This window comes from Amblyomma mixtum, chromosome 7 (assembly GCF_055824585.1).
Source record: "Amblyomma mixtum isolate Tamu chromosome 7, ASM5582458v1, whole genome shotgun sequence".
Taxonomy (NCBI): domain Eukaryota; kingdom Metazoa; phylum Arthropoda; class Arachnida; order Ixodida; family Ixodidae; genus Amblyomma; species Amblyomma mixtum.
The window spans coordinates 128,365,682-128,376,329 of NC_143018.1; the positions used below are offsets into that span (position 1 = coordinate 128,365,682).

At 41.1% G+C, this 10,648-nt stretch overlaps 1 long non-coding RNA gene across 1 annotated transcript; it reads left to right on the forward strand.

Annotated features, from left to right (window-relative positions):
* Positions 1-344: 344 nt before the first annotated feature.
* LOC149337563 (uncharacterized) lies at positions 345-9,924 on the forward strand. The gene is made up of 2 exons (XR_016284638.1): positions 345-404; positions 9,777-9,924. It is a non-coding gene; the product is annotated as an uncharacterized LOC149337563 (long non-coding RNA).
* The last annotated feature ends 724 nt before the right edge of the window (positions 9,925-10,648 follow it).

A 10,648-nucleotide genomic window follows, 5' to 3' on the forward strand; every position in this document is an offset into this window, starting at 1 on the left:
AGAGTATAGGATCTTGCATTTCGATCACTCTGCTGTTTGAAAATTGGTTTCTGAGGAAAACAAGTGACGCAATAATTGTCTCAGTTATTACGATGTTTATCTACGCTTTCGAACGCAGATTTGTTTTGCTCATAGCAAGATTCCTTTACTAGTGCTAAGGGAACTGATGCATTTTAAACAGGGTAGTTTTCCTTTGTATTGAGGCGTATACTTGGGCAAGTATATTTTTCCTGATCTTTTTACATTCATGTGATATTCACTGTTGGACCGAGTTCGCATGCTTGTTTTTGTACTCCGGTCATAGTGATAATGGGAAATTGGTATCCGCCGGTGGCACATCTGAATTCCAGTCCGAGTCAATGGCATGGATTTTGTGGCCACCAGATGAAGTCAAAAGCTGTGTTGTAAGTTGTTACTGCATTGTGCTTTGTTCTTGTGGTTGCCATGAAATGTTCTCTTACTTTCATTGCTCTTTTCCTTAATGCTACTGCTTGGAGCAGTTTGGATAGCTCTGGCCTGATATGTTTACATGTTTATATGAGTAATATTAGTTGGCTGTCAGAATGGGCCGGTTGCAGGTCATTTGAAGTTTTACATTCAATATTGCTCGTCTTTTAACCGTTGCATTCTATGCATGAAGTGCGAAATGTCTGCATGTTTTTGGCTGCATTATGTGATACTATTTGACTACGAATATTAACATTATGATGCATGTGCGTTAACTTAAATATGTGTTTTTATGCCACTCATCGCAGGTCACAGATGTAAAAGAAAAAGTGCACACATGAGAACTGGTTTCATTACTGCTGCCTTGTTTTTGCTAAGCATGGAGAGCTGAGCTAATTGGTTCTGGGTAGAATTATGAGACATCATTCCAGTGTACAAAAACACATGAACGAAGAGAGTAGACTCCATAGACCCCATACTTCAACTGAGGTTGATTCCATAACATGAGCTTTTTACATGCAAAGTGGTACTAGTGACCCCTGTGGCTGAAAAGTGTTTCCTCGACCAGGTAACAATTATTCAAGGTTGCAAAAACAAAAACATAGGCGTAAGGTTAGCTTGTCACTCAAGTTGAATGCATTGGCGTGACTAAACATTGCCTACCTGGCTGACCCAACACACATTTGCGTTGAGATAATCTATTTCTTTTTCTGCCTGCCTGCTCCAGTCGCCTTACTTCGGCATTGACGCTGTCACGACTGTGACAGCATCAATGCGCAAGCAAGGAGACTGGAGCAGGCAGTTTTCACAGGAGAAATTGTAGCCTTAGTGGTAGAAAGCCAGGTTCGAGAGATGAAGTGTGCTGGGCAGTGCAAGCCGGAAGACAACGCACATTCGCAACAGTGACCTGTCATTGTGCCCTATTGCCATCAGGTGTCACACCGCCTCAAGAAGGCCAGTGACAAACACGATGTACATGTCGTATTTTGAGCTTGGGAAAGCTGGGATGCATGTGCCACCTGATAAATGACGTTACGAAAAAGCCTGCCTACAAAACTAAGCACACCAAACCCCTCGTTAAACATGAGGTTGACATGGTGTACAGCATCCTCCGTGCCTGTGGCAAACATTACATTAGACAGACGAGGCTTGCATCAATGAACGCTTGCTTGAACATTGCAGGACAGCTGATTCATTAAGTGGCAGAGGTCACTTAGCTGAGCACATTCTCCTTTGCTCGCACAAGCGAGCATGCAAGGCGTTTTTGATAGAAACACATGCCTTGTGCAAGTTTAGCACTTGAAAGGGCTGGGAAATTTTTTAAGCCTTTTGTATCTCTGCTGAAAAAGAGAATTACGTCAGCAGCCCTTCTGCAGCGCTCCAGAAAAAGAAATAGATTATCTGGAGGCAAATATGTTTGTTGGGTCAGCCAGGTAGGTGATGCATAGGCGTGCCGATGTGTTGAATGTGAGTGGCAAGATACCTTTACCCCTATGTTTTTTTGTGTTTTGGTTTTTGCCGTCCTGAATAATTGTTATCTGGTGGCGGAAATACTTTTGAGCCCCAGGGATCACTAGTACCCCTTTGCACATAAAAAGCCTCTGTTGTGGAATAAACCTCAGTTGAAATATGGTGTCCATGGAGTCTACTCTCTTCATCCGTGTGATTTTGTGTGCCGGAATGATGTCTCATAATTCTCCCTTGTTTTCAGTGAATAAGGAGGGCTTCTGGTGTCTCTTTTTTTGTATGTGATGGTTATAACAAAGTGACTACCCATAAACTGTCATTTTGGGCTTAATTGAAGGATCCTTGGGAATTTGTTTGACAGCATATTCCATGGGCACTTTCTTGAGAAAAATCAGTTATTTGTTACCCATTTCACTGCATTAACCATTGCTTCTCATCATGTCTCGAAAGTCATTGATAAGCACAAGCTTTCGAGTACCTGAGGGCTGTGTGAGAAGCCTTCTGACATACTTTAAACTACTGAGGATATCTGAAGACAGATTTTACCAATGATTGTTAGCCAATCCAAACCTCTTGGTTCTATCCCTGACAACCTGAAGCTGACCTGTCAATAATTAAGGCTGGAAACCGTTCTGATCCCCAAACTGTTCTCCTATTTTATTGATGTGCATTTTGCATGAACTGTTAGAGCACAAAATGAGTCCGCATATTACTTGCCACCATAATTCAAACTAATATTTCTATACCAGTCATCACGGCTCCCATTCTCTTTACTAATGTGCAATCCAACTTTTTGAATTCAACACAGATTTTCACCCAAATTTAGATTCTTTATTTTAGGCAAGTGTCATCGACTTGAATTTCTCCAAAGCTTTTCATGTTTGTCATTATAACCTTTTAGCTACACTCTCATGCTTGAGCCTTCATTCTTTGATATTAGTGTAGATTCATTGCTTCCTGTTCTACGGCTGGCCTTAAAAAACTATTGTACTTCTTCTCTTATGAAGCCCAGCATATCAATATGCAAAATCATAAGGCGTCCCTCATCCTGAGTCACTTTGGGATGTTAAACCCCCATAAACCAAACCAAGCAAATTACTAAAGTACATTAATATTAGCCATTCAATAACAGTCTTTGTCTTTATGTCCCAACCTTGTCTTTATGACTGCATTATTCAGAAGGATGCCCCAACTATCTCAGCTACTCTGACTGTATTGACTTTTGCAAGACGGATGAATGGGCTTGTTTGTAATTCATCGTGTCAAAACAGCGCAAAGAAGAGAAAGATGAGGAAGGAATGCGACGGTGCGAGTGCTGACTTTCAAGAAGGTTTATTGGAAAGCACATCAAAATATATACACTGTGGCCTAAAAAAAGAATGAAGAAAGGGCGCCTTGTAACATTCACTTTGGATCTGTCAAAAACAAAACGAACGTTGAATATGAAGCATTTAAGAGCATGAACTCTTTCTTAGGGAGCGATAAAGAAGGTGTGTTAACACATTGATTGCGTTTTTTCTACAATTTCAGTGGCCTCGATCCTCTCATGCACAAACTTTTCTGTGTCTGTCTAGCACAATGCAGCACAAGAAATTATGCCTCACAGCAATCAGGATGTGGCAAACGATCGCAGTCGCGACAATGAAACATCAGATTCCCCCTGCTAGCTTTGTTCACATCGTAACGGTGGTCTTTTGACCTCTCATTGGCACCTCTGCTAGTTTCTTGCTGAAGTTGATACATTAGCCAGATGGTTCAACTTTAGATTATTACATAGTTTCTTGGCTCTGGACATTGCTATTAACAAATCAGCTGTTGTGTGACACTTGAACTCAGAATTAACTGCCTCCGTTGCCTTGGACAGAAAGACGCCTTTAGACATGACCACAAAACCACCTTCTTTATCAGCAGTTGAATGCGATAGGGCCCACCGTCTTAAACCCGTTACAGTTCAGCCTGCGGGCAAGTTCCTGGCATGGTTCAAACCACGACACCCCATCAACCAACGCCCCATGAAACACACCTGTCACGCTCAGGTCCAGGCACAGGAAGGCAAGACGTCAAAGTATGGCAAACAGCTCCAGAATGGTCCTCTTCGAAGGAACAATGGCAAATTTTGGCTCGTATATGCTTCAAGCAGCAGACGAGGCAGCAACTCAGTGTCGACATTGTGCACCTTGTTTTCAGACACTCGTGCCTTGGCTTCTCTGCTCCGGGCTAGTGAGTGCAAAGTGGCTGCAAAGTGGCATTCCAGATGGCTTTCACCTGGTCAACGGTGCGTGACACCGTCAACCAGTCACTCCCTGGCTTGTTTTCAGGCACAAGAGTTTGACAACAAGGTGCACACCTTCAGCTTGGAGTCGCTGCCTCGTCTGGTCCTTGAAGTGCTTATGGACCAAAATTTTCCGTTCCTCTGAAGAGAACTATTGTGGAGATGCTTGCCATGGTTTGACGAGTTGCCTTTTCCACGCACAGACCTGAGTGTGACAGGTGTGTTTCGGGATGTTTTGATGCAGTGTCACGGTTTGAACCCTCTTTAGGAACTTGCCCACAGGCCGAACTGTGTCGTATTTAAGAGAGTGGGCCCTCTTGCTTTCAACTGCTGATAAACGGTGGTTTTGTGGTCGTATCGAAATGCGCCTTTCAGTCCAAGGCCACAGATGCAGTGTATTCTGAATTTGAGTGCCACTTACTATCTGATTTGTTAAAAGCAAAGTCCAGTGCCAAGAAACATTAACAATCTAGAGTTTAACCATCAGGCTAATGTTATCAACTTCAGTAAGAAGAATTGTCCAGCTATCTTCTTTACCGCAAAGACCCATAAAGGTGACTGCTCCTTGAGGGTTGTAGTGTAAGAGAATGGAACCTGTCAGAATCAAATCGCCTTCTCTTTGCGACATAAAATTAAGTTGCTGAGCATTGATGACTCCTCTCGTGTAAGATCTGCAGAGAAAGTAACGCAGTTTCTACACAATAACTCTCGCACCAGTTTCATGGGGTGCTATGTTGACATCAAGGATTTATATTACGCCATCCCTCAATCAGGATCAATAATGTGTTGAAGAATTCATTAACCTAAATGGAGCAGTGGCATTCCAAACGTCTCAGGCGTTTTAGTGAATAATTTTGTCGCCCTTTTAAGCTCATACCTTCAGTCCACCTTTATTACATTTCAGAATAGCTTGTTTTTGCAAAAAAAACTATTAGCGCCGCTGTTACGTGGCTTATTGCAGGATCTCCAATCCTGACGAAGCATTGTCTAAGGTGAGAGAGGAGTTCAGTCAAAGCCTCAGTCCACTTTGAATCACCACTGAAATTATAGAGGATAATATGTCATCACATTTATTGGATCTCAATCTTGGGTGGTTACACTTGTTGGGCTTACGAGCCAAGGGAAAACAAGCTACTTTTACCATTTTCTTCGGTTCAGTCTAAGCTGGTCAAGAGGTGTCACTAACCTTTGCTTCAAAATTCCTTAATGAAATCCTGTTTGATTGCCATGACATCCAGTTTTGCCCAGCTCATATGCCGTTTGTCCTTTACTGGATATTCGGAACCTTTGTCAGTGTCTTTAGCCGATTGCTTTAAGCAGAAGTTGAAACATTCCTTTTGTGCCCCCGTCGAGACTGTAACTCCCAAAAGGAAGTTTGTACGTACCTTTCCCTACATCCACAATTGGTCGCACCGGTTAAATAGGCAGTCGAGTTGGCGTCGATATTGTTTTTCTAACCCTATGAAGTTTCAGTACCTGTAGTCAACCGAGATTATCCATCAGAGTCTCTTCGTGCACTGCACAGAAGACATAGTGCGTTCGAACGCCTTGAAATGCGGCTATGTTTACATTGGGAAAACAGGCAAGTGTGTCACTGAGAGGTTTAAAAGACCACCACGACGATGTGAACAAAGCTTGCGGGAGAACTTTGATGATTCACTGTCGCAATTGCAATTGTTTGCCAGATCCCAAACGCTGTGAACCGGAATTCGTGTTCTGCATTTTGCCTGACAGACACAGAAAAGTTTGTGCGTGAGATAATCGAGGCCGCTGAAATTTAAAAAAAAAAACCGCAATCACTGTGTTAGCACACCTTCTTTATCGCTTCCTAAGGAAGAGTTCATGCTCTTAAATGCTTCTTTGTCAGTTTTTGTTTTATTTTACACTCATGCAATGTGGTTGACACAAGGTGCCCTTTGTTCGTTGTTTTTTTAGGCCACAGTGTATATATTTTGACGTGGTTTCCAATACACATTGGCGATAGTCAGCACTCATGCCATCATATTTATTCCTTCGTTGTCCTTGTCTTGTCTGCATTGTTTTGTCACAACGTATTGACCTCCTTTCCCACCTCTAGGGTTAATGGTATGGAGAAACCTTAACCAGATGCAGCCCCACATACTTGGAGCATGTCACGATACATGCTGCTGGCACCACAAGGGCACTCGGGTTTATCAGGAGATGTCATGATCTGTGTGCTCTTGCCATGCTGCGCAGTTTATGCATAAACATTTTATTGATTCCAAACTGAAGTATTCCCTAGCTCTTTCAATTTTGCACCAAACTGTTTGATGCTACGCCACCAACTCCCTTTAATCCAACAGCGACACTTGGTACAGCATATGTGTAATCAGTCATCTCATTTGACCACCAGACATCACTGCATAAAAGGGGAAATCGCTCGTTTAGGTGTGTTCCATATACTCTACAATACTTTTTCACAACTTAATGTTAAATGTTGCTGCCCCGCTTCAGACCAGGATGCCATCACAACTAAATCAAGAAATTTTTCCTGTTCCCATTGAAGAATAAATCAAATCAAAGTTTATTTCCCATCTAGCACTACAGATGGAGGAATCGTAGAAAAAAGCTGCCCTGTGGCAGCTTGACGAGTCTACAATCCTAATTATTGACAGGGAGGCAACACAAGAGTTTATACAATTTTAAAAAACAAGCACATCAAGGAAGCACCGGAGAATACACGAAACAGCAATATGTATACATAATGAAACTTAAACAATGTTATGCAAAAACAAATTATGTAGTTCATGACGTGAAAAAGAAAACAAATCGAGGTTAATGTGGATATACCTATTTAGAAGAGATGGAAGTGTGTACTGAAGGCATTCCCTACCAAGATTTAGTCGAGGTGTTGGCACTGTCCATTCTTCGCCACGTCTTGTTGGATAGACTGATTCTTTTTTCCTTAGTTCTGCAAAATTTTTCAGATTTGTTACATTCTTCTTGATTTCTGTTTTAAAAGTAACACTGAGGCGATATTTATAAAAATTATGTGCTTTAATAACTCTGGAATGACAAAAGAAAGCTGCACTGGGATGTCGGAACGGTAAATTATATGCATTTCGGAGATATCTTTTTTTGCATTAAATGAATACGTTCAAGGTTAGTGAATGTTGTAGTGCCCCACACCAACTGGCAATAGTTTAAATGCGAGTTGAATATTGAATTGTATACCAGCATCTTAGTTTTTGTGGGAAGTATGTATTTTAGACGGCCTATAACACCAGTGATTTGAGCTATTTTTTTCAAGATATAATTGACATGATAATCCCATGACATACTGGCAGAAAATATGACCCCAAGGCATTTAAACTGCTCAACAATTTCTACAGCCCGCGAGTTTAATATATTATCGTGCAGTGGGATAACTTTATTTTTCGGCCTAAATATGACAGCTTTGGTCTTACTCTCATTTATTTGCATCAGGTTAACTGCAGACCAGACCTCAAGAGCTTTCATTGTGGCATTACATTGTTTGATAAGTTCATGAACATTTTCACCTGAAAAAAATACGCTCGTATCGTCTGCATAGATGAAAAACTTTGTATTATCGCTAATGTTGACAATATCGTTTAGGTAAATATTGAAGAGTAGAGGCCCTAGCGTACTGCCATGGGGGACACCGCAGAAGAGCGGCTTCGGTTCAGACTGTATACCATTTATGTACACCACTTGCTGTCTAAACGACAAATAAGAACTTAACAATGAGAGCGCTTTTCCTCGGATACCATAGTAGTGTAATTTATTTAGTAAGATTTTATGATTTACCAGGTCAAAAGCCTTTGAGAAGTCCACAAATACACCAATGACAATAGATTTGTTTTCAAGTTGCTTTATTATATATTCCTTTTGTTGGAGTAATGCAAGTTCAGTGGATTTGCTTTTGCAGAAGCCAAACTGAAATGGTGTTAGCAAGTTAAATTTATGGATGAAATTTGACATTCTTAGATGCAGCATTTTCTCAAATGCTTTCGAAAACACTGGCAAAATAGAGATTGGTCTGTAGTTGGCGAGGGCGTTGCGATCTCCTTTTTTGTAAAGAACAACAACTTTTGCTAATTGCATTTTTTCCATAAAAACTGCAGTTTCTAAACAGATGTTAAAGATGTGAGCAAGTATGGGAGCAATTATGTCAACTACATGCTTGACTGGCCGTATTTGGATATCATCAATGTCGCAGCTACTGCTATTGTTAAGATTTGTTATCACCGACACTACTTCGTCTACCGTGACTGGGTGCAGAAAAATTGTTTCATCATTCTGAATTCGAACATATTTGCAAGCGTCAGATCCGGCAGCACGTGTTATAGCACGGGTAGCCAAGCTCGTTAAAAAAGTATTGAATACATTAGCCAGTTCGACGCCAGAAACTTCCTTTCCATCAATATTTAATTTTGTTAATGCAGTGCGTGAACTGTCCCGCTGCAGAAGTGTATTTAATCTTGACCATAGTACACCATTTCGAGCATTCTTAACATCTAGAAGTGACACGTGATAGGCTGTTCGTGCAGACCGCAGTTTTTTAGTCAATTTGTTCCTATATTTCTTAAATACCGCAAGGTCCTCAACCTTCCGGCTGCTCAAAAATTTTCTGTACAGCTTGTCTTTCATTTGTATTTCTCCGCGAAGCTCTGGCGTTACCCATGGCTTGCGGATTCTGCGACTTTTCACACGTGTTACAAGAGGACAGCAGTCGTGATATATCCGTTTAAAGCAGTCGACAAACGTATTATAGGCAACATTTGCATCATGAAGTTCAGCTATCTTACTCCAATATACTTTCATGAGCGCATCCCTAAAGGATTTCAATGATGATTCTGTAATAGCGTGGTATGTGATTGATGTGGACTTACTTCCTATTGTACTAGCGTTCTCAATGCAAGCAAACACAGGAAGATGGTCACTAACAGAACAAGATAAAACACCAGAAAAAGCATTCAGCTGCATAGAGTTAGTAATAATTAAATCGAGAACAGAATGGCCTTCGCTTGTGACTCTACCTCACCACATTTTCATTGCATGTGGTCCCTCAAAATTATGGAAATAAGTGATATCGCTTGGAGCATTGACACTGGTTTGTTTTACCTTTTCTTTGCTGCTGTTTTTATTTTTTGCAACTGATGTATCAATGGATTGTATGCCTCTTTTCGTAGTGTATCGTCTGCGACATCTCAGCTGTGCTACTGCAGTCACCCTTCTGATGTTACCTTTATATTGTCCCTCTTATTAATACCCCACTAAAAGCCTTCAGAGGACAAAAAACGATGGCTTTTTTATTTTGCTCATTATGGCACACGTCAGGCTTATGTTTAGGGATATAGGAGAGGCCTTTGTCTTGCAGTGGTGCTAGTTATGCTGCTGATGATGGTACTTAATGACGAGCATATGATATATTGAATAAGAACCTCAAATTATTTTTCTTTTTGAGTGCGAATAGCTTCAGTGGTTCTTGATTTAGGCTCACTTTATTCCTGTGGCCACAATACGGAGTTTACTTTTTTAGCACTCTAATACTGGCAAGAATAAAAACTTGTGGATCCTAATTCTTTCATTTCAATCTTTTCTGCAGAGTGCATCGCCCAGTTTTCCCAAGCCCTCATGCACCGGTGGTACATCAACAAGGCTGTTTCATGGGGCCCAGCTGCATTGACAAGTGGCTAAAGAAGAGCAAGAGGAGCATGAACACAAAATAAAACTGGCTGTAGGAGCTTCATCTATTTTGAAATTTGCTGTCTCATTGCGACAGACATAACATTGCCCCATGGCCCCTGCCCCAACATCTCCCAGTGATTCCAACGTGCCCAGTCATTCCAACGTGCCCAGTCATTCCAACGTGCCCAGTCATTCCAACATGCCCAGTAATTCCAACGTATTTTCCATTACCTTAATCCACCAAGGTTTCCAGTGTTGGTTTCCAATATTTACATCATTGCCTTTTTTTCCAATAGGGTAGCTGTTCATCAGTGGTGCGTAAAATGGGATATGCAACTAAACCTTGATAAAACTGTTCTCTTACGCATTTCGCGCAAAAAGCATTTTAGTTCCTTCTCTTACACCCTGCAAAATCATGTAATCCACGAAATTACACAATATAAATTTTAGGGGTAACGTTAACTCATGACTTAACATGGACTTCACACATTGCAGACATTTGCTCCTCGTCCTTTTCTAAGCTTTGTTACTTAAGACGGAAGCTTAAAGATGCCCCAAGTAAAGTTAAACTCCTTGCATACTCAACATTCATTAGGTCCAAATTAGAGTACGCGTCGGTATTATGGGATCCATTCATAAAGAAAGACATATAAAAGTTAGAGATGGTGCAAAGGAAAGCGGTTAGGTTTATTGATAACAAATACAGGAGGTTAGACTCACCTACAACACTAATGAAAACCAACCATATTCCATTACTTGAAGTACGCAGAAAAATTTCCCGTCTGTTGT